Here is a 23384-nt window from a genome sequence, read left to right as displayed (position 1 = left end):
AGCTCCACCTTACTTACAGGAAACAGTCAAGAAACTCTTTAGCCTGATATAGAAAGCCTCCAGTCTTTTTCAAATACCCCTATCCAACCCCATTTCATGAATTCTTAATATATTGTCCTCTCAAGCTGCCCAGGAGTTCTCAAACCTCTCTTTGAATCGAAATCATCTGGGGGGAACTTTTAAAAACTGTGAATAATCTGAACACAAACCCCAGAGATCCTGTGTCAATCAGTCTAGGTTGGATCCCAGGTGTTGACTCAAGCTACTTGGTGATTCAGGGCAGCTACACTGAGGATCGCTGAGCTGGACTGATCTGCCCACGGGCCAAGCATAAACCCATACAGCTTGACTCAAATTGCTTCACTACCTACAACTCCCTCCTTCTTCATTTATTTGCTCTTAACATATAAATCCAACCCAATTTCTATAATCTAATTTAAATGCCATTTCTTCCACAAAGCCTTCTTCTATGAGTATTCCAGCAGACATAATAGCTCCCTTTATGAGTTTATTTTATTAAGTTCTCATTCAATATATCAGCCACCTACTATGGTTAACTTCCCCTCCTAGCTCAGCAGGTCATGCTCACAGTCCTTGTCTAGCAAGGCAGTCCAGAAGATCAGGAGACTTGCTTCCCAGACCACAGTGGCCCGCACCTAACCCAGTAGGAACAACCAACCCATAGTATAGGCAGAGAGCCAATCAGATACTTCTGCTGGGACTTTAACCAACAATCACTTGGGAGAGGGTCCTGGAAAGAAACTAGCATATGTTGGTGGGATAAGTCACATTAATGAAAGAGCACTAGGAAGGACAGTCTTTTTGCAGATGAAGTCCCCTGAACTGACCTGGTTTCCACCTTCCTAAGGCCTGAATATTCAGATAATCCATTGCTTTTGCTAGCACTCTCTACCTTCTAGCAATTCTCCAGGATGTGTGTGTGTGTGTGTGTGTACACATATATATATATTAAACGGTTCTATAAGTGTGTGTGTGTGTGTGTGTGTATATATATATATATATATATTAAATGGTTCTACCTTGAATGGGTTTATTTCCTGAAAGCATTCTGATGAAATCATGAACATACTGGGATACTTCTTCAATTGCTGCACTCATATTCAACTTAGGGTGAGCAAAACCCTTGTGCCTTTAACTTATTTCAGATCCTTTAGAGGTTAAGGACAAGGGACTACATCTCTATAACTGCCCCACTTGTTACACAGTTGTATATAAACCATGTATTGAATTAAAGAAGTAATGCATTTGCAGAAATCTCTTCTCTATTACAGCACATAATTTCTATCCAAATTAAATACCAAAAGTAAATAGAATCAAAATGACTAAAAACAAATAAATGCTACCTTATATGTCATAAAAATAATTCCATTTAAATAACAAATCATTAACTTTAAAATCAGCGTTCTAGGCAGATTGGGTTTAACACAAGTCTTCATTTTAGATTTGAGACACAACATACATTTTGACAATCATTTTACTAGCATACTAAAAATGCAATGATATTCTTATAAATATTGGGGCTTCAGATGCCTGGTTAGGTTTAAGACTTCAATTTGTGTCCTTCCAAATTTTTATGCCAATAATTCTTTTCTAAGACTACTGACCTACATTTCTACTGTCTTTTTTTTTAATTTTTTTTTCAAGATTTATTTATTTATTTTAGAAAGAGAGAACACAAGCAGGAGGGTTAGAGGGAGAATGAGAGAATCCCAAGCAGAATTCTGAGCTGAACAGAGCCCGATATGGGGCTCCATTTCATGACCCGAGATCACAACCCAAGATCAGGACCTGAGCTGAAACCAAGAGTCGCCACCCAGGCGCCCCTCTACTGTCTTCTTATTTACATTTACATAAAGTATCTTGGATCTTCAAAAGCTACTGACACCTTCCTTCCAACATTCAAGGTATTCTCTCTATTCAGTGTCATTTGGCTTTCATCCTTCCCAGCACAGGCTGCAACTCTGAGTGTGCAGACCCTCAGCAGAAGCCACAGCTGCCCCCATTGGGTACCCAGCAAGCTGGCAGGTGAGGTAACCATTACACACACTTACAGAAATGCTGTTAGCACTACTTGTGCTTGGTCCAGATCACCTCCATAATACTTAGAACAATTAAAAGATAAATCTATGCTGCAATTTTACTCAGTTGGAGTACGGTGACAGAGCATTTTCACAGGCTTTTATCTGCTCAGCCAGCTAAGGGACATGGACTTTCATTTCTTTTTTTTTTTTTAAGATTTTTATTTATTTATTTGAGAGAGAGAATGAGATAGAGAGAGCATGAGAGGGGGGAGGGTCAGAGGGAGAAGCAGATTCCCTGCTGAGCAGGGAGCCCGATGTGGGACTCGATCCCAGGACTCCAGGATCATGACCTGGGCCGAAGGCAGTCGCCTAAACGACTGAGCCACCCAGGCACCCCTGGACTTTCATTTCTAATGAATGTTTCTGATGACATCATTTTCCAAAGATGTGTGAGGATATACTAATAAAGCTGACAGAATTATACTTAAAGGATGTATAAAAGGCGACAGAATGCACAAGAAAATTATAAAGCAGAAGTGTCAAACATATCAACATATTACAGCCTAGCAGAATACTTTATGACTGGAGCTGCCTTATTGCCACACAGCAATAGAAGCCCTTCAATTTAATATGAAGGGACTATCGCCTACTCCGCTTTCTTCCCCCTCGCTACCCTCTATTACCTTGCACTCCCTAGTGCTTGATGGATTAAGTTGCCCTGTGGCTTACTGAGAAAGAATTCAATCACTTAAGTTCTATACTTATGATATATAATCTTATTTCAGGAAATGCCTCCTTTAATTTGTAGCTTCTTTTGATAATTTGAATAATTATGTAATTATCACCCACACAGTCTAAATTTTTCAAGAATAAGAACTGGTCACAAAGCTTACAATTAAAGCTGTCACAGGATGCACTGTGTTCAAACTCTCATACACGATTAGTTACCTGGTAAGACAATGTACGAAACACCCACCCACGCCCATGTATCCTTCAGTTCTTCCAAACTCAAAACTGCCAAATTTAATTTATGCTGCAGATGTGTGATTTCTTCACCACAATTCAAAGTAAGATTTTAAGCAGAACTGATAATTCTTTTTTTTTTTTAATATTTATGTATTTATTTTAGAGAGAGTGAGAGAGCAGGGTGTGGGTGTGGAGGGGGGAGAGGGAGACGGAGAGAGAGAATCCCAAGAGCTTAACCAGCTGAGCCACCCAGGTGCCCCAGAACTGATAATTCTTTGTAATTATGATTATGGAGGGACAACTTTTTAAGGGTGAAGGTCAAACAATTTGGGAGTTATTATTTTGAAAAAGTATACAAAATTGGGGCACCTGTGTGGCTCAGTCGGTTAAGTGGCTGACTCTTGATTTTGGCTCAGGTCATGATCTCAGGGTCCTGGGATCGAGCCCCGTGTCGGGCTCTGTGCTCAGCGGGGAGTCTGCTGGAGATTCTCTCTCTCTCTCCCTCTGCCCCTTCCCCCTGCTTGTGTGCACACTCTCCCTCTAAAATAAATAAATCTTTGAAAAAGTATACAAAATTATGAATAAAAATTGAGTACAAAAGTGAACTCAGAATGAGAAAATAAATCAAAAGAAATCACAAATTTTTAAAAGTTAACAAATAGGACAAATAATATTAAATTCAGAAAAATAATGTAACGTATTTATTAACTGACACACCTCTCTAATACTTTTCTTTCTATAATTCTGGCTGCATAATCTTTGATTACCTCTTCTATAAGAATTCTAGAATATTTTCTACAAAGAGAATACAGAGATAACAGTCGTTCCTCTAGCATAATGATGACTTTCTTTTCTGATAGTCTAGTAGAAAAGTTTTCTGTTCTTTCAGCTTCCCTTCTCCTGACTGGTATAGTCATGTAAACTTTTAGGACTGTCGTCAATTTGGGGAAAACTACCACGTTTCCTTCAAGTATGTCTGTGTACTATAAACACAGTAATTCTAAAACATTCTACACAATTCCCATGATAAATACCAAAGGAGCACAGGAGGACATGCACTTGCACTCCTGAAGTCTAACGAGACTAGGAAAGTGGAACGTGGTGCCTTACGGGGTGATGGCATGGGAGTGGGAATGGGGCATTCCAGACAGAGAAAACAGGACCCTATACATGAGGAATCTTGGGAGAGCCAAATGCTGTTATGGCTGTGCTTAGAAAGTGGAAGAGAGAGTTAAAAAAAGAACAGAAGTCCATACATTAAGCTAAGCCTTTTCTTCCTACACTAGGTCTCAGCTTTTTTCTGTATCTTAGGACTCAATGATGGATGAAGCTCACCAACTGGACATACAGGTGAAAAACCCAGATTACAGATCAGGAGATAAAATAGTCTCGAGGACAGAAGCAATTACAACCATTGGTTGTAAAGCCACCTCGTTCTTTCCCACTCATGGCAGCAAATGAATGAGACTTAGCAGTAGTATCAGCCCTCTCTCTACTCGGGGGAAAGACAAGGGGGCCACACACACAATAATATGCAGGGATCCACAAACTACTGACCAAATCCTGCCCAGAGCCTGTTTTTATAACCTATAAGCTAAGACTGGCTTTTACTTTTTTTTTTTTTAAGGTTTTTTTATTTATTCATTCGAGACACAGAGATACAGAGAGAGAGAGAGCATGAGCAGGGAGAGAAGCGGTTGGGGGGGGCGGGGAGAAGCAGGCTCCCCGCTGAGCAGGGTGCTCGATGCGGGGCTCGATCCCAGGCCCCTGGGATCATGACCCAAGCCGAAGGCAGACGCTTAACCATCTGAGCCACCCAGGCGCCCCTGGCTTTTACTTTTTTAAATGTTGAAAACAAACGAAAGATGAATATTTGATGATATATGGACATTATATGAAATTCAAATTTCAGTGTTCATAAATAAGATTTTATTAGAGCCCAGCCGCACATTTATGTGTTGTCTATGCTGCTTTTTCATCCTCACAGCAGAGCTGAATAGCTGCTTACAGAGACCATATGCCCTGAAAAGCCTGAAATGTGTATGATCTGGTCCTTTACAGACAAAGTTTGCCAAACCCTGATCTATGTTACACTTCACTTGCATAAAAGCATACTTGTAAATAGAAGAAATCACCTTCATCAGTTACGGAGAGAAAATGAAAGAAACTACATAGTACGATGATTTGTTAATAAATCACTAATAGAAATGGGCCCTCAGAAATGATCTGGCTTTTCGCTATTTTCCTCAGCAGTTTCCCTGTGGTAGATATGCTTTAAAACTTGCCATGCATTTTGCCAAAAAACTAGTAGATTCTTAAAACTTGATTGAAGAAGGATATTTTAATCTTACGGTGTTCTTTCTATCATAAAGTGTTTTTATTTTATTTTTTTTAATTTTTAAAGATTTATTTATTTGACACAGAGAGAGGGCACAAGAAGGGGGAGTGGCAGGCAGAGAGAAAAGCAGGCTCCCCCCTGAGCAGGGAGCCCGATGCAGGGCTCGATCCCAGGACCCTGGGATCATGACCCGAGACGAAGGCAGACACTTAATGACTGAGCCACCCAGGCGCCCCATCTTAAAGTATTTTTAACTGAGAAATAAACTGGGAGCAAACGTGTATGGTGACTTTTAATAACAGTGCTTATACAACCACTTCTCTAAGGATTTCTTCTCAAGATAGAGGGTTTGGTGAATTGATTTGAATAATGGATAGGGTGGAAGGAGAATTTACTTTTATGAACTTTTTTTCAGAAATTTTTGTTTTGTGTTTAGGCCAAAGTTTATTGCGTGGAAATACTACCTTTTATTTTTATAAATATTAGGAAATTTTACCTGATAAATGAAAATTAATATAATATATAATATAGTATAATATATAAATATAAGCTTTCTGTGTTTGGAAAGGATTTCAAATTATTTTCTTTCCATATGCCCTCCCTCTATCCACATCTAAATCAGTGTCTCTGTGTTGATAAAAGGAGAAGAATTAGATTTTTAAAATTATAGCTTGAGCTTTTTTCTACCTTAAAACTAAGAATGGAGACCTGGGAGTGTGAAGTCCCCATATGCTTGCCAATTTCACATCACACCTCTACCCATGAGATTTCCTCTGTCCAGTCATGCTGCTCTGCTGTCTGTTCCTGAAACATGCCGTCCTCCTCCCCATTTCAGGATCTGCGCATGAGCTGCTGTTCCTTCTTCCCAGAATGCATTTCCCCTCACTCTGTGCATGGGTAAGTGCTTCTTGTTAGTCTGCAGTCAGCTTGAATGTCTCCTTTCAGAAATGTCCTTTCCAGCCACCATATGTAAGGTGGGTTTCCCCTTACTGCCCAGGCTCCATGTTTCACCCTCCATGCCCTAGTTTGTTTCCTTCCTCATATTCAAAGGATATTCACTTGTCTTTGTTTTGGGGGGGCTGTGTTTCCTCTAGACGGAAGACCAAGATCAGGGACAAAGTAGTGTTCATCATCTTGTTCCCAGGGCAGAGCAGAGTGTCAGCACATAGTAAGAGCTCAAAAATTTGGTGACTGAATCAATCAAAAGCAATGTAAGCCTCCCTCCCCCTTCCCCTACCACCAAGTAAGAGCTGAGCCGAGCAGCCTGTTTTCAAAGAGTAGAGTATGGAGGCAGGGATAGGAGATGGATGATAACTTTACAATGGAGAAAGCTCGCAAACAGGACCTTAACTATATGATCAAAGTTAACCTCGCCAGTGCTAAGTCATGTTGATAGCATGTACCCTTGATGTGATGTGATGAGAAGGTCGACTTCACCTCTGTCATCTTCCTCCCAAAACATCAGATGAACCCAAACTGAGGGACAGCCTACAAAATGCCTGAGTGGTACTTCTCAAAACTGTCAAGGTCATGAAAAACAAAGAAAGTCTGAGAAACCATCATAACCCAGAGGAAACTACGAACACATGACAACTACATGTAGTGTGCTGTCCTGGACAGGATCCTAAAATACAAAAGAGAAATTAAGGAAAAACTAGTGAAGTCAAAATGAAGCTGTTTAGTTCACAGCAATGGAACATTGTGGGGGCCTTAGTTGAGACAAATGTACCATCTGTCCCCATATTGTAGTGTAAGATGTTAACAAACAGGGGAAGCCAGGTGAGGACAATACAGGAATTCTCTATTGTCTTTATAGTTTTTCTAAAAAATTGAAAACAATTCTAAAATTTAAAGTTTATTATTAAAAAAAATGAAGAAGGAGTGCATCTCCTTGGAACTGTATACAGAATCGGTCATTTTAAGTAGAGGAGCCGTAGCATTCTGAGTTTTCACTACATGAGAGAAAAAGAACCTCTGTGCATTCTGATGAACTTTTCCTTGGAAGCAGCATGAACCACCTAGAACCACGGGCTAGACCACCAGATGTCAGTTAAGGTTCGACCTGAAATAACTTGGGCAGCAAGCTAATCAGAGATGAATTTTTTAAAACTTTATTTTATTATGTTATCTTGATCACCATACATTACATCATTAATTTTTGATGTAGTGTTCCATGATTCATCGTTTGCGTATAACACCCAGCGTTCCATGCAACATGCCCTCTTTAATACCTATCACCAGGCTAACCCATCCCCCCACCTCCCTCCCCTCTAGAACCCTCAGTTTGTTTCTCAGAGTCCATAGTCTCTCATGGTTCGTCTCCCTCTCCAATTCCCCCCCCTTCATTTTTCCTTTCCCGCTATCTTCTTCTTTTTTTTTTAACATATAATGTATTATTTGTTTCAGAGGTACAGGTCTGTGATTCATCAGTCTTACACAATTCACAGCACTCACCATAGCACATACCCTCCCCAATATCCATCACCCAGCCACCCCATCCCTCCCAGCCCCCACCACTCCAGCAACCCTCAGTTTGTTTCCTGAGATTAAGAATTCCTCATATCAGTGAGATCATATGATAACTGTCTTTCTCTGATTGACTTATTTCGCTCAGCATAATACCCTCCAGTTCCATCCATGTCGTTGCAAATTGCAAGATTTCGCTTTTTTGATAGCTGCACAATATCCCATTGTGTGTGTATACACACACACACACACACACACACATATACACACCACATCTTCTTTATCCATTCATCTGTTGATGGACATCTGGGCTCTTTCCAGAGTTTGGCTATTGTGGACATTGCTGCTATAAACACTGGGGTGCATGTACCCCTTCGGATCACTACATTTGTATCTTTGGGGTAAATACCCAGTAATGCAATTGCTGGGTTGTAGGGTAGCTCTATTTTCAACTTTTTGAGGAACCTCCATGCTGTTTTCCAGAGTGGCTGCACCAGGTTGCATTCCCACCAACAGTGTAGGAGGGTTCCCCTTTCTCCACATCCCCACCAACACCTGTCGTTTCCTGACTTGTTAATTTTAGCCATTCTGACTGGTGTGGGGTGGTATCTCATTGAGGTTTTGATTTGGATTTCCCTGATGCCGAGCGATGCTGAGCACTTTTTCATGTGTCTGTTGGCCATTTGGATGTCTTCTTTGGAAAAATGATTGTTCATGTCTTCTGCCCATTTCTTGATTGGATTATTTGTTCTCTGGGTGTTGAGTTTGATAAGTTCTTTATAGATTTTGGATACTAGCCCTTTATCTGATATGTCATTTGCAAATATCTTCTCCCATTCTGTCGGTTGTCTTTTGGTTTTGTTGACTGTTTCCTTTGCTGTGCAAAAGCTTTTTATCTTGATGAAGTCCCTATATTTCATTTTTGCCCTTGGTTCCCTTGCCTTTGGCGATGTTTCTAGGAAGAAGTTGCTGCAGCTGAGGTCGAAGAGGTTGCTGCCTGTGTTCTCCTCTAGGATTTTGATGGACTCCTGTCTCACGTTTAGGTCTTTCAACCATTTTGAGTCTATTTTTGTGTGTGGTGTAAGGAAATGGTCCAGTTTCATTCTTCTGCATGTGGCTGTCCAATTTTCCCAGCACCATTTGTTGAAGAAACTGTCTTTTCCATGGGACATTCTTTCCTGCTTTGTCCAAGATTAGTTGACCATAGAGTTGAGGGTCCATTTCTGGGCTCTCTATTCTGTTCCATTGATCTATGTGTCTGTTTTTGTGCCAGTACCATACTGTCTTGATGATGACAGCTTTGTAATAGAGCTTGAAGTCCGGAATTGTGATGCCACCAGCTTTGCTTTTCTTTTTCAACATTCCTTTGGCTATCTGGGGTCTTTTCTGGTTCCATACAAATTTTAGGATTGTTTGTTCCATTTCTTTGAAAAAAGTGGATGGTATTTTGATAGGGATTGCATTGAATATGTAGATTGTACATTGACATCTTCACAATATTTGTTCTTCCAATCCATGAGCATGGAACGTTTTTCCATTTCTTTGTGTCTTCCTCAATTTCTTTCATGAGTATTTTACAGTTTTCTGAGTATAGATTCTTTGCCTCTTTGGTTAGATTTATTCCTAGGTATCTGATGGTTTTGGGTGCAATTGTAATGGGATCGACTCCTTAATTTCTCTTTCTTCTGTCTTGTTGTTGGTGTATATAAATGCAACTGATTTCTGCGCACTGATTTTATATCCTGCCACTTTACTGAATTCCTGTATGAGTTCTAGCAGTTTTGGGGTGCAGAGATGAATTTTGATATAAAGGTATTTGAAAACTGATATGCACACTCTATGGCAAAGGAATTCAAGATGAAAAATTTATCTGTACTATTAAGTTTGGGGCATTAGCGGGGAGTGTGAATGTAGAGAAAAAAAGAGAATTCCCAGAGAAGGGGCAAAAACATTTCCCCATCAGAGTAGGGAACAGCAAGCTCACCACCACTTCTCTGGGGAGGCTTCCTGATCTCTCAGACTGGGTTAGGGCCCCTAACTCCAGCTTCTCATGTTTACTTCCTGCAACTATAATGTATTTACTTATAAATGGACCAGCTGCTGTCATGGTTGTCAGAACAGGATTTGGTCTCTTACTCTGAAAGGCACAGCTCAAATGAGTCAAAGTGGTTTGGGCAATATAGCGGCCCTCCCAGACCTGAATGAAATCAGGTTAGTCACTATTGTAACCAGTTAAGATGCACTGTAATGTACGTGTTTATTAAAATCCCACTGGATAACTTTATATCCTTCCACTAAAATAGGGATTCATTAGATCCCTCAGCTCTTATACTCAAACAATATCTGCATCTGACACATGGCCTTTCAAGTGGAGTATACTCAATTTTCTCACAAAGACATGAGTGTTACAAGATATTAATTAACCCAATAGATGATTATATCGCATGAAGAAATATAAAACAGGACCTAGAGCTTCTTATATTTCTTCTTGGCATTAATCTTATTCTGGTCAGCAAAAAATAAAACACTGTTCTCCTTCTTTCCTAATTCTCAGGGCAACAGTTTGGTTCAGTCCCAGTACACAATGTAGAAGGACTTTAATGTTTTAAAATATGTTGCAATCAAAATCTCAAAAAAACCTATCCTGGATTTTAGCTTCTAATCCCCGTCCATGTATTAGCAAAGGCTTGAGATTCCTTAGGATAGAAAGCTTTAAGCAGACAAGTGGCAGTGTCATTCTCAATTCGCAGAGCTTTAACTACAGAGTCTGGGTGGGATCATGGCACAGCGTAGCCTGTGTATCTGAGTCTGGGCATAGGGGACAGCGACCCGCCTGGCTCACACTATCACCTGGAGGGGAGACCTGTCCCTTCCATGCAGACTTCTCTAACTGCAAGTTAGGAGGCCTCTACTCAAGTTCAGAGAATCATTTAGAACCATTCAGAACTATCTGCATTGTCAAAACATTTGGAAAGAGGGCTGAAGATAAAGACAGAGTGTCAAGCTGCTTCTGGCAGGAAGAAAGCACATGAGCAGAACCATAACTCACTGCAAGTTAGTTCTTTTGCTTTTCTCTTCCAACATTAGGCTGGCACCAGAAATCTCCTCAAAGCCTATGTGTCAGTCAGTGAAAAAGCATCTGAAGCTTTGCTTCTCACCCTCTATTGTGTATGCTAATCAGGTGGAGATCTTAGTAGAACACAGAATTCTGACTGACTAGGTCTGGGCTGAAGCCTGAGATCTTGCATTTTTCTTTCTTTCTTTCTTTCTTTCTTTCTTTCTTTCTTTCTTTCTTTCTTTCTTTTTAAGAGAGAAAGAGAGTGAGAGAGCATGAGGGGGGGGGGGGGGAGGAGCTGAGAGAGAGAGAGAGAGAGAATTTCAAGCAGGCTCCACACTCAGCACAGACCCTGACTTGGGGCTGGATCCCATGACCCTGAGATCGTGACCTCAGCCGAAATCAAAAGTCAGACACCCAACCAACTGAGCCACCCAGGCACCCTGAGATCTTGTATTTCTAACAAGCCTCCTAAGCAATGCAGATGCTGCTGGTCACAGGACCAGAAACTGAGAAACATGAATCTAAACGAATCTAGGTAATTCTGTCTTGAAAGGAGTTTTTTATCTCAGGTTAATTTTCTGAATGTGTATTCAGGCTCTAGCCAAAGGAACAAAGAAACAGCAGACTGGTAAAGTAAATTAGATTAAATGCTAAACACAATCTGAATTTTACACACTGTGATGCAATACTAACTCAGGAAGATTCCACATTAATTAACCTAATAGGTAATTTTATTTAGCCATGGTTCACTGAAATGCACCATTATGCAATTAAAGCTAGTACGATCTGATGCACCAAGGTGGCCATTTATTTATCTCACTTTTCTCTGTTGGAATGTATGTATTTGTAAAAGGGACCAAAGAGTTCTGTTCCCTAGGAGGTTAGCTTTTAAAAGACCAAAATTTAAAAAGAATTTTTTTCCTATACCTTGTAAGAAAATTTATTACACATAACAGACGTGATCTTTTCATGTTGGCATCTGCAGTATTTGAAAAGTGAAAGATTAAAAAATTACATTCCACATGCCCTTGGTGACTACTGAAGGAACTGAATTGATTAAACTGTCACTCATCATTTACTGTGTGGTTAGTGGTTCATTAGGCACAGATAGGCACAATATATCTTAGTCAAATACTTCTGTGGAGTACTTCGCTCTCAAGAAATGAAAACAAAACAAAACCAAACCTTAAGACTGCATGTAAAAGCTCATCTCAGAAAATATTCAATCCCAAACAACAGACCTTTTATGTAAGGGGGAACGCTAAGATTTATTTTTCAAACTGTGAAAAACTTAAGAAGTTGCACTTACAAATTAAACATATCAGGACAAAAATTAAACAAAAGTAAAGAATGAAGTACAGAAAGTTAATGTAGGGTCGCCTGGGTGGCTCAGTTAAGCGTCTGCCTTTGGCTCAGGTCATGATCCCAGGGTCCTGAGTTCCAACCCCGCATCGGGCTCCCTGCTCCGCGGGAAGCCTGCTTCACCCTCTCCCTCTGCTCCTCCTCCCCCTGCTTGTGCACTCTCTCTCTCTGTCTCAAATAAATAAATAAAATCTTTAAAAAAAAAAAAAAAGAAAGAAAGTTAATGTAGTTGAGTAAAGCCAAGGGCCAGGGTGTCCTGCTGCTGACCCGGGAGGAGGGAACAGGTGTGTGAGTGGAAACCGCCGTCCCAGGATCCACACCTGAAATAAGACTTAGGAGGAAGATCAAGAAGCCCACCCACCTTAAAGTAACAATGGCATTAATGCTCCTTACGTTTCTTGCTCACATTTTAATATGCATATATCTAACTATATATTTTAGTATGTATATTTCATTTTACATATATTTTCGTACATGTATATTTTAGTGTGTGTGTTTGTATGTCAAATCATATGGCAGAGCTGTATTTCTGCTTTCTGGTCCAGTTACCTGAGCTAGAAACTCAGGAGTCATCTGAAACCCTTACCTTTCCTATATTACTCTCATTCCATCATCAAGGTGTCATATCCTAACTATTCCTAAATATTTCTCCATTCTGGTCTCTAACCACTTTCCCCCTCCCTCCGTTCCTTCCTTTTTCTCAGCTGCTTCTTAAACTCCGTCCTTCTAATTTACCCACAAATATCAAGGTAGGTTACTTTTGTCCACGGTATGGCCTATGCGTCCCTTAGCCCAAATTTTGTCAACTTTGAAAGGCGGGTTTGACCTGTCAGCCCAACTAATTACTGCTTGATGACACCTTCCTTGACCTCCCCACCTCTCCTCAACTAACCACCAAGGGTAAGTTTATCACCTTCATCTCTGAGCTGCCAGTGTCCTAACTGTATACTTGTATGATAGCTTATCCCACTGCCTTTCCCTCTGACCTTGAAAGCATGGATGGATTTTTCTTATCTTTGTAAGCGCCAGGACCTGATCTAAAGTCCAGTTCAAAATAGGCGTTTAATAAATATCCTTAAAATGAACAAATGAATGAATGAATGCATAAGTTAGTCTGAGGAATGCACATAAAAAACTGCAGTAGAGACAAGAATTTGACTTAGACCTATGATTATTATTACATTAAATGTAAAAAAAAAAATCAGTTCAGCAAAATATCTAAACCAAATTTCACCAGAATATCTAAACCCTAACTTTATTTGTAAGCTACTCTGAAGGAATTCCAGCAGCCTCTATGGAAACCTCTGGTTTGGCAGTACAATTTACTTGAATGCTAAAATCTAGAGCTGGAGGAATTTTAGAGAATGCCTACGACACTGTTTTGATTTTTACATGTAAGGAAACTGTACTACATGTTTAAATGTCTTAGTTTCAGTCCCAGAACCTGAAAAGGTGATTCTGAATCCTGGGCCAGCGAGCCCTCCGTGATGCCATGCCGCCTCGCTAGTTAGAACATGTCTATTTGGTCGGTCTGTTAGATTAAAAAAAGAAAAAATAGAGATGGCAAATTGGTTCTCATTACTGATGACACAAATACTAACGAGGATGAGAATAAAACAAAATCAAATCTTCTAAATTAAGGTGCAGGCACAGAAAACAATAAAACTACCCTTAAAAACTGAAGTCTATCATCATTGCTCAGTACTGAAAATAAGATTGTTGTGGCTGTTTAAAAATGCTTGAAAATTCAAAACCGACTCCCACAGATAATGAAGACCCCAGAGATAAAATCTTAAAACAACAGCTACGGGTTATATAGATAAGTAGGAATATTTGGACCAGGAACATCTGAGAAACTAGTCACAATTAACAAAAATGTAAATAGGTAAGGCCGTTATTGAGGACTACGGTAAGGAAAAACATGTAAAACTCAAAATTTTGCATTGGATAGCAAAAAATAGTATTTCTTATACTACGGAACAATACAGGAAGAGAGAAGTCCCATTTGATTAGTCATTTAAAATGCTACCAGTGAAAGCACTTCTCCAAGGAATAACTGTAGGCCACACAGGACAAGAGAAAACAAATTAATAAGCCTTGCACATCTTTAATTTCTGTTTATATGACAGCTGATGCAGAAAGGAAGTTATAAGATTTCTCCCTGCAAATGTATTAATCCTCCTGCAAAATGTGAAATGAGGAATCAGGAAAAAAAAATTGTTCATGGGTAATTCTCTTAAAGATCAAAGTAAATGACATACCAAATCTTTTTAGAGAAACCATGTCTGCATATCAGGAAGAGAAATGACTGCTGAAACCTTCACGTAAATTACTCTATCATTCTACGGGGGAGAATTCTGAACTTCAATCTGCAGGGTGTTCAGTTACTATGTTTAGTTCCAGTCATCACATGGCAGAGCTGGACTTTGATGGACTATGGTTAAGAATCTTGGCGTGGGCACTCCTAAGATATATGACTGCACAGATGATATGTGACAGTAAAATATTTGACAACAATCTGATATCTTAGATAATATATGGAAGACCTGAGGGCAAAGAGCTTTCCATTGGAAATCCACATTGTCCATTTTTTGGTGACGTCTGTGGGTTTCATGGAATATTCTTTTTTTTTTTTTAAAGATTTTATTTATTTATTTGAGAGAGAGAATGAGAGATAGAGAGCATGAGAGGGGAGAGGGTCAGAGGGAGAAGCAGACCCCCCGCTGAGCAGGGAGCCCGATGCGGGACTCGATCCCGGGACTCCAGGATCATGACCTGAGCCGAAGGCAGTCGCTTAACCAACTGAGCCACCCAGGCGCCCTTCATGGAATATTCTTGACGCTGTGCCCTGGAATGTGGCTCTGCAATCTAGACCATCGGTAGCACCAGTGGGTGCTGCTTGAGGTCAGGGACCAGGTTTTTTTCATGCTTGAACCCCTGGACATTCTGTATGGTTTTGTTGAATGAATAAAGATACTCCTATTATGTTATGCAAGGGAGATCTTTGTGGGAAGGAGGCTGCCCCTAGGACTCCAGAGGGTTTGTTTTGTTTTGTTTTGTTTTCCCCTGTGCCACCACCAACCAGCTAATGTGGGCAACATAACCAAGCACCTTCAGATTTGGGGGGTGGGGGGCAAGGGTTTAAAACGGCCAGAGAATAACAATATAACAAAAAAATGAATTGATTTCACTGGGTTGCTAAAACTCTGAAACAGTTTCTAAATTAAACATGTTAGGATTAAATGACAATAGATGAAAATGTATATAGTTAAGATAATAAAGTTGTTGAATTTGTAGAGTTTACAGTAGGCTATGAACATATCCTGTTTTCAGAGGCAAACATGGTACAAGCTGGCAATCAAGGAAGAGCCACTGAATTATCAATAAGAATAGAAAAGCCTTGCCAAGCGCTACAGAAAATGAAATCACGTAAACATCTCATTCTTAGAATCTACTGTCTCTATGGAAATACAGAGAAATATAAAATGCCATAGCAAACGATGAACAACTCACATGTGTACAGAAAAACAGGGAGCTACTCAGATTCGGTTCCTGGTAACGCCATGCTTCAGCTGTGGGCCCATCTGAGGGTACATACAGCCAATTCTCCAGCCCAGGACCTCAGGCATCTCATGCTGGGATAAGGGACTGAACACCACCTTCCCACCCCCTGCCTGTGTTTCCAGGCCCTGACGCACAGCCTGCCAGACCCCCAGTCCAGACCTCTCTCTTCCACTCCTGCCTTGCTTAGAGCCAGAAGGAATGAAGCTGGGGCATCCAGAGACCAGAGGAAGAGGAAGAGGCAGCTGGAGGGGTTCTGTATAGGCTGGGTTTCTAACAGGGATGGAAGACTACTCAGATACCCCCTGGGGAAAACCTGAACAAGAGGAGGCAGCGGAGGGACAGGACCCTGAGGTCTGGTTGTCCTCCCTTTGGCCTCGATAGGGCAACAGAAGTGGAGAGCCAAGGACCAGGCTGCCAACTGTGTGGCCTCAGCCCTTCAAGCCCTAACACTAAGCCCACCTCCCTGCCCTGGTTCCCAGCACTGGGCCATGGCTGCTGGGCCTGGGCTGGGTGTTCTTCAGTATTTGTAAGCATCTCAATGGAATAGTAAAGCATTTGTTGTATGAAAAAAAAAAAAATACTAAGTGCCTGTTACAGACTGTGATTACGTTTTATTTATTTTTTTAAGATTTTTTATTTATTCATTTGAGAGAGAGAGAGTGAGCCTGAGAGACCACGGGCAGGGGGAAGGGTCAGAGGGAGAGGGAGAAGCAGACTCCTCGCTGAGTGAGGAGCCCGATATGGGGTCCGATCACAGGACCCTGGGATCACAACCTGAGCTGAAGGCAGATGCTTAACAGACTGAGCCAGCCAGGTGCCCCTGATTTTATTTATTTTTTAATGGAATTTAGCGGCCTGCTTTTTGGCCACTAATAGGTTATTTTAGTTAAGTTTCACTTTAATTCTTTTTCTGTTTTTGTATCATTTCTTTTTATCCCCTAGTGACACCTAATAGGAATCTAAGGACGCTGCATTTGAAGAACAAAACTGAAAAAAAAAAAATCTAAATTTCTCAGTTATATAATACAGTGTCTAAAATTAAGAAAGCCACTAGTAAATTTAAGTTATATTAATTCACACAGCAGAATACCAGTAAATGAAAATGTGGCTCTTGATTAAAGTACACTCCAGATAATGCAGTGTGTCCTGAGGAATTAATTTGCAAATGTCACAACAGTACAGAAGTCCCCACTTCCATCGTTCAATGAACAGTACGAAGTAGACATCCAAATCCCTTTACTAACTACAGTCACACAGTGATGCTTATACAAGCTCCCAGTTGCTCCCCGGTTACATTTCCATTCAATCATATCTTGCCTGTACACATAAATTAACAGTCCACCCTTTCACCTTCATTGGATTAGAAACTTTATACTGACTGGAACACTTGTTGGAAGAGTTTCACTAATTGCTTTTGCTTGTTTTAAGGGCAAGCTTATGTTGCATCCACACAGGCCATGGATGCAAAGGACTGCTTTCTGCAGCCAATTCTTTAAATTCGTGTACAATTTTTGTCTTTTTAACAACCATCACTTCACATTCTATTCCCTTTCATCACCAGCTCCTCAAAAAGCATATGGCTTTCTTTTTAAGTTTGTTTTCATGACTAAAGTTGTCATATGTCACTAACAGTTTAGTGGTAAGGATGACAAATGTCCACTGTCACACTAAGTCCTGGCAGTCAAGAGGCTCCAGCCTGCACTGTGCTGTTTGATTGGCTCCCACCCATTAGCACCTACAACTCACATCTGTGTCCAAGCAAAATCACAAATTTCTACAGGGCAAGGATCTTAGCAGTCAACTGTCCCTAGTTAAAGCCATGAATATTAAATTCCCAACAACAGTAGGACATGGGCAAAATGTGCACAGACGCCCTCTCCCTCCCCAAAGTGACCAAAGTGTGAATTAAGGAATAAAATTTTCAACAAGGACAAAATAAATAGATGAGGAAACATCAGTGGATGAGAGAGAACTTTTTTTCAGAGGATGTGGATGAAGCTGTGGCAAATCGAGGCTGACCGCAGGCAGTTACAACTTCAAGTTATAGTCAGATTATTTACTTAGGACAACTCAGAAAAGGCTCAGCACTGGGAGATACAGGTTCTAGAAAGGGTGAAGATGAGTCTGCAACCGGAAATAGAGTGGAGACCTGGAAGTCTGCACAAAGCAAATGACCCATAGGCCTTCTCTGACCATCTTCCATCCCAACCCACCAGCAGGGCACTGAGTGTTTATTCCCTGGAGAAATTAAAAACAAAAGGCCTCAAATTGAGAATAAAAGAGATCAGGGTGAGGCACAGAGCTGAGAAAAGGGAAATTAAGTGAAAAATATGTTTACTGGCCTGTGTGACCATCAGCTCCCCTCTCCTGTCCTGCCTTAGGATGCTGGATGCCAGGAATCAGCATGTGAGGAAGAACAAAGACTAGGCCTTCAGACACTGGCATGTATGGATCTCCCATTGAAAAGTCCAGCTTTTTGACTGAACAATATATAATAAACTTACCAGTCAACTGGTGCCCCCTACGTATACATACAGAATTATAGTGCCTCATTTATAAAAATAAATGGACAGCCAAGGAGTCCTCCCAACCCCATATTTAAGGAAAGCTTCCAACAGAACCCAGAGGAATAGGAAGTGGGCACTTATATATATGGTAATTAAAATTTTTTAAGAAAAGATGGAAAGTTTGAAAGATAAAAAGTTGTAAAATAAGAGAGAAAATGTTTTTAAAAATTGTGCATTAAGTTAGGAGCTTCAATATCAAACTATTACAAATTTTCCCAAAAGTGAAAACAGAGAAGATGGAAGGAAATAAATCATTTAAAAAAATTCAAGAACTTTTCTAAGAACTATGTCTTTATATTGAAGAGAATCTACGTGGCACCAATGCAAAAAAAAAAAAAACAAAAAAAAAACAATCAAAGGACATTATCATCAAATTTCAGAATATCAGGATTAGAAGAGTCTAATATTTTCCAGAGAAAAAGTATGAGGGGGCATACAAATGACTGCGAATAAGAATAGAATCAGATTTCTCAGCAACAATAGCAGAAGCGCTAAAGAAATTAAGTAATGCATTCAAAATTCTGAGGGGGAAGAAAAACCTAATTATATTCTCAGCCAAAGTTTATCAATCATGTGTGAGAGTGGAATAAAGACATTTTCAGAAAACTAAGAATTTGAAAATTGTATCTGTAATGCATTCTTTTTGAGTATACTAAAGAAGGAAGACATGGAATCCAGGAAATAGGGAATCTGGAACCAGTAAAGGTCCAGAAGGAAAATGAATCTAACTCAGAACAGACTTTAATGAGGTGACTACTTACAGAGGTGTAAGGGAACCAATAAGACATATTAAAACACTAAGAGGCTAGCAACAGCAGGAAGCCATTACCTACCTTAGAACTAATAGCCATTATTACCCCTAGAATTAAAAAGGTCAAGTGTTAGTGGAATCTATTGACAGCTAGAGCCACAGAAGAAGGGTTTACCCACAGAAGTTATAGTCAGTCATTTCCAGAAATGTGGGCTAAAGAAAAGAATTAGGGAAGAATATTCAATCTCCTTCTTTTCCCTGTCCATTGCCTGAACCCAACTGGAAACCAGAAGCCAAGGCAGCTTGGAGGATGTACTGCATAGGGGTTAGCCATCCAGGACATAGGACAGGGAACAAATGGGTAGAGAACAGATTTGGAGAGAAACAAATAACCATCTTAGGACCTACAACAATACTAGAGGGGCAAATGGAAGTCACAACATGACAGATATTCAGCTCTGCTAACACAAGGAATCAAAGAGCTGAGAGGAAATTTTCAAAGAAAAAGTTGAGGGAGGGTGATGCCAAGAAAATTAAATGGTATAGATAGATTTGCTGATGTGTTTGAGCATTTGGAAAATATTTTTTCGTAGGTAATTGACAAATATTTTACACCTATAAATAATGAACAATAGGAACAAAGACAACTAAACTAATAAAAATCAGAGACAACCATAAAGTCCAGGAAAAGCAAAAGATTCTACAAGGAGGACACATAATCATGAATATTACTTGACTTACCATGAATAATATTTACATATTAATGTATCAAAATGTGATAGAGATTCTTTACTGGGAGCTTGGGGTGAAGGTGGAATGGGGGATGGGTGACGGAAGAAAATTAAATCCTCATCTACCATAACACCTACTTAGTAGATACTGTCTAAAATAATAAATCAATAAACAGCAATATAAACAACTTAAGACATATGGAGGTAGATACTAAAAGAGCTGGAAGTACTTGCTTCTGGTTAAGTATAGGTGAGGCAGGGGATTATGATCTTTGCTAGTATTACTGTGGTGGTGGCTATGAGTTGTTGGTTATACCTGAAATAGATTTCTGATTTGGAAACTAAAGATAAGGATAGTTAAGGGATTTGGTTAACCAAAATCACACAGGTAAGGTGTGGCAGAGACAGAACCTAATTTAGGCTTTCAATGTGTTTTCTACTACAACTTTGCCTCTCCTTTACACAGCAAACCACTGCTAGTTATGTGATTAGAGAACTGATTTCTAATTCCTACATGAGTAAATACACAAATTAACACATAAAAGGTGCTAGTGTACATCCAATGTTCTCTAAATTTGGAGGGCTTGATTTGATACTTCCAAATTAAACACACAACACATAGAAACACACAAAGGTAAGATGAGAACATTCTGGGCCAAAATTTCTCTCTAATTCTCTAGATACAAACAGTATGTTAATCTCCCTAAAACAAAATGTAGAATCTTCCATTTCTTTTATATATCTTGGAGCACCCTTGGATGCAATACTTCAATAGAAATGCAATATATTTGGGTTAGCTGATTAATATATTAAGAGCTGATAAGAAAACTATTCTCAGCATTTGTGGACTTTTAGATTTCCTAAGGAATTTCACAATCAACCATCTCTTGCAATTCTCACAAACCAGTGAGGTAGCTGAATACACCAAGTGCTTTCTTAATATTGTGAAACTTAGTCATTGTGATTGGCTACTCAAATATTGCCCAAAAATCAGTTTGTGGGTAGCCATTTGCTTTGCAACTTTGACAAAAATAGGGAAATTTTAATTTATTTTTAAAATATTTAGTAGTGAAGACTACATGTAAGGCCTCATTGTATATATTATTCAGTTAAATTATCACTTATAAATGACCGAACATATCCATTAAAAACACACATACACTGTTTCTCTCATAAACACACACTGATAGACAAACAGGGGATGTAAAAACCATAACCATGCTAAGCTTTTGATAGAGAAATAGAACTGGTTCCTTTGCACTCCAAAGCCACTGCTAAATTCAACACTTTGGCAGCCACTCTCTAATGCCATAATAATCTAATATTCAAGAATTGCACTTTTGGAAATAATTCGTTATTAAGCAATGTAATAGAAGTTTTCTGCTAGGAATCTTGAGTTTGTAGCCAGCAGTCCTTAGGTCTGAATTAAGCACTTATATGCATTAAGGCTCTTCTGACAACTAGTATTTAGCAAATTATTGTCTAGTGCTTTATGACAAAGATGGCCACATGCCACAGTTAAATCTCTGTTTTACACCTATTGCCCCAGCAGAACAACTATTAACTTTCAAAAGTATCCTGGTATGGATGCTATACTACGTGGTCTTCCTAATTTTAAGGGACTCCAGTAGTAGAAATGGGGCAGAAACTAGGTTGCCTCATGAGCTCAGCTTTCAACCCCCTAGATGCCTGTCTGACTAAGCCCTGTTCTTTTATTATGTTCTATGGCATCGTCAGCAGCTACATCAACAAGTCACTTGGGTCATGTATTATTTGAGCAGCTCTCAAGAGCTCTTAAAGAGTTGTTACTTTTGACAGTGACTAATTTGAATCCTCTCTGGTCTTATGAACTGATTAATAAGAAAATGTGTAAATAATGTTGACAGACAGATGACTTTATGTAGCTCCTGAACTCAAATTCTCATTCTCCTACCATTCTTTTTTAAATTTATTTTTATTTTCTTAAAGATTTATTTGTCAGAGAGAGAGAAGGAGAAAGAGAGAGTGGTAGGGAAGGACAAAGGGAGAGGGAGAGAGAGTCTTCAGTAGACTCCACACTGAGTATGGAGCCGGATGCAGGGCTCAATCTCAGGACCCTGAGAGCATGACCCTGAGATCACGTCCTGAGCTGGACACCCAACTGACTGCATCACCCAGGTGCCCGACTACCATTCTTTTTTAAATGGATTCATTCATTTTAGCAGCAGTGGTGAGTGAGTAATGTTTAAGAGTTCGGAAAATACATGCCAGCATCGATACTGGTCTCATGAAAATGCATTCAATCCAGTGATTCACATCATAAGTTTATTTCAAAGAAATTCCTCCTTGAATAAAACTATATGATACAGAACACTGACGTGAGTGGAGAAAGGCAGTCCATAAACCAGCTGAGTGAGAGTGAAGGCCACCTACTTTATTCAAAGCACGTAAAGGATCCAAAATGACTCAGAGCATAACCTAAACTATAAAAATGGAATTTTACCGTATTTGTGTTTTAGAATCACTTTACCAGTAAAATAAAAACCAGTTTCTTAGAAATCATCTTAAGAAGAGATTATGTAATATGGTGTAAAAAGAAAGGGCTTTGCAGTGAGTTAGCCCTAAATTTGCATGTTACCTCTATTTACTAACTAAATGAACTTTACTATCTTATTTAGTCTCTCTGTGTTTTGTTTTCTTCCACTGTATAATGGTGCAGGATAGTAATTAAAATATATAAGATAAAAATGCATAAGAGAAACTTAGAATCCAGTTTGTGTCCAATAAGATATCTATTATTGTTACTATTATGATTACTGTTTCTTAAGACTCCATTACTATTATTACTGTCACTCAGTTACTCAAGACAGAACCTCAGATAGAACAAATTTATATTCTGGGTGGGGGCTACAGCAGAACTCATTTATGATTCTCTCTCTTAAAACAGTGGTAAACAAACCGGAGTCCTAGGAAATCTTATTTTATTACATAAATTTCCTTGGTTCAGGAGTGGTCATTAAGGATGATGGCAGAACTCCATACATTGCCAATATGTATGGTGATTAGTCTTATTTAGTAGAAATCAATGCTAAATGGCCTTATAATACTCAATAAATAGGTAATTTCTTTACTGATTTTTGCAGAATCAATTTAGAAGCAGTCATTTTTCTATATATCAAGACTGGTATGGAAATCTTTTTCTAACCATCCAGCTGCTACAATGTTAAAAAAATTAATTTTAATCTTAAATCAGAGACGTAATAGAGAAAAGAATGATTTAATATGCATCTCATTACATTTGACAGGCTTATTTATAAATGATTTGCCCCACATTTTGACAAGCATAGTTAATATGTTAATTAGCTTCTAAAAAGATGATGAAAGGAAGAGACTTGTGCGCTCTCATTCTTCACACATTGTGTTGGGTAGGGCCACAAGGTAGGGCCACTACACAGCGTGGCCCCCAGAAGCACTGTGATGTTGATGAGATACTATTATTTATTAGCTACATTAGTCACCATATGTTACAAATTAATCCCTTAAAATAATCCCAAGTGACC

General features: G+C 39.4%; 1 protein-coding gene across 2 annotated transcripts in view; it reads right to left on the bottom strand.

Moving 5' to 3' along the window:
• CDK14 (cyclin dependent kinase 14) overlaps positions 1-23384 on the bottom strand; it is a 546170-nt gene that overhangs the window by 205206 nt on the left and 317580 nt on the right. The window lies entirely within an intron of this gene.

Source organism: Neomonachus schauinslandi, chromosome 12 (genome assembly GCF_002201575.2).
Source record: "Neomonachus schauinslandi chromosome 12, ASM220157v2, whole genome shotgun sequence".
NCBI classification, from domain to species: domain Eukaryota; kingdom Metazoa; phylum Chordata; class Mammalia; order Carnivora; family Phocidae; genus Neomonachus; species Neomonachus schauinslandi.
This window is presented reverse-complemented; position numbering and strand designations above follow the sequence as displayed.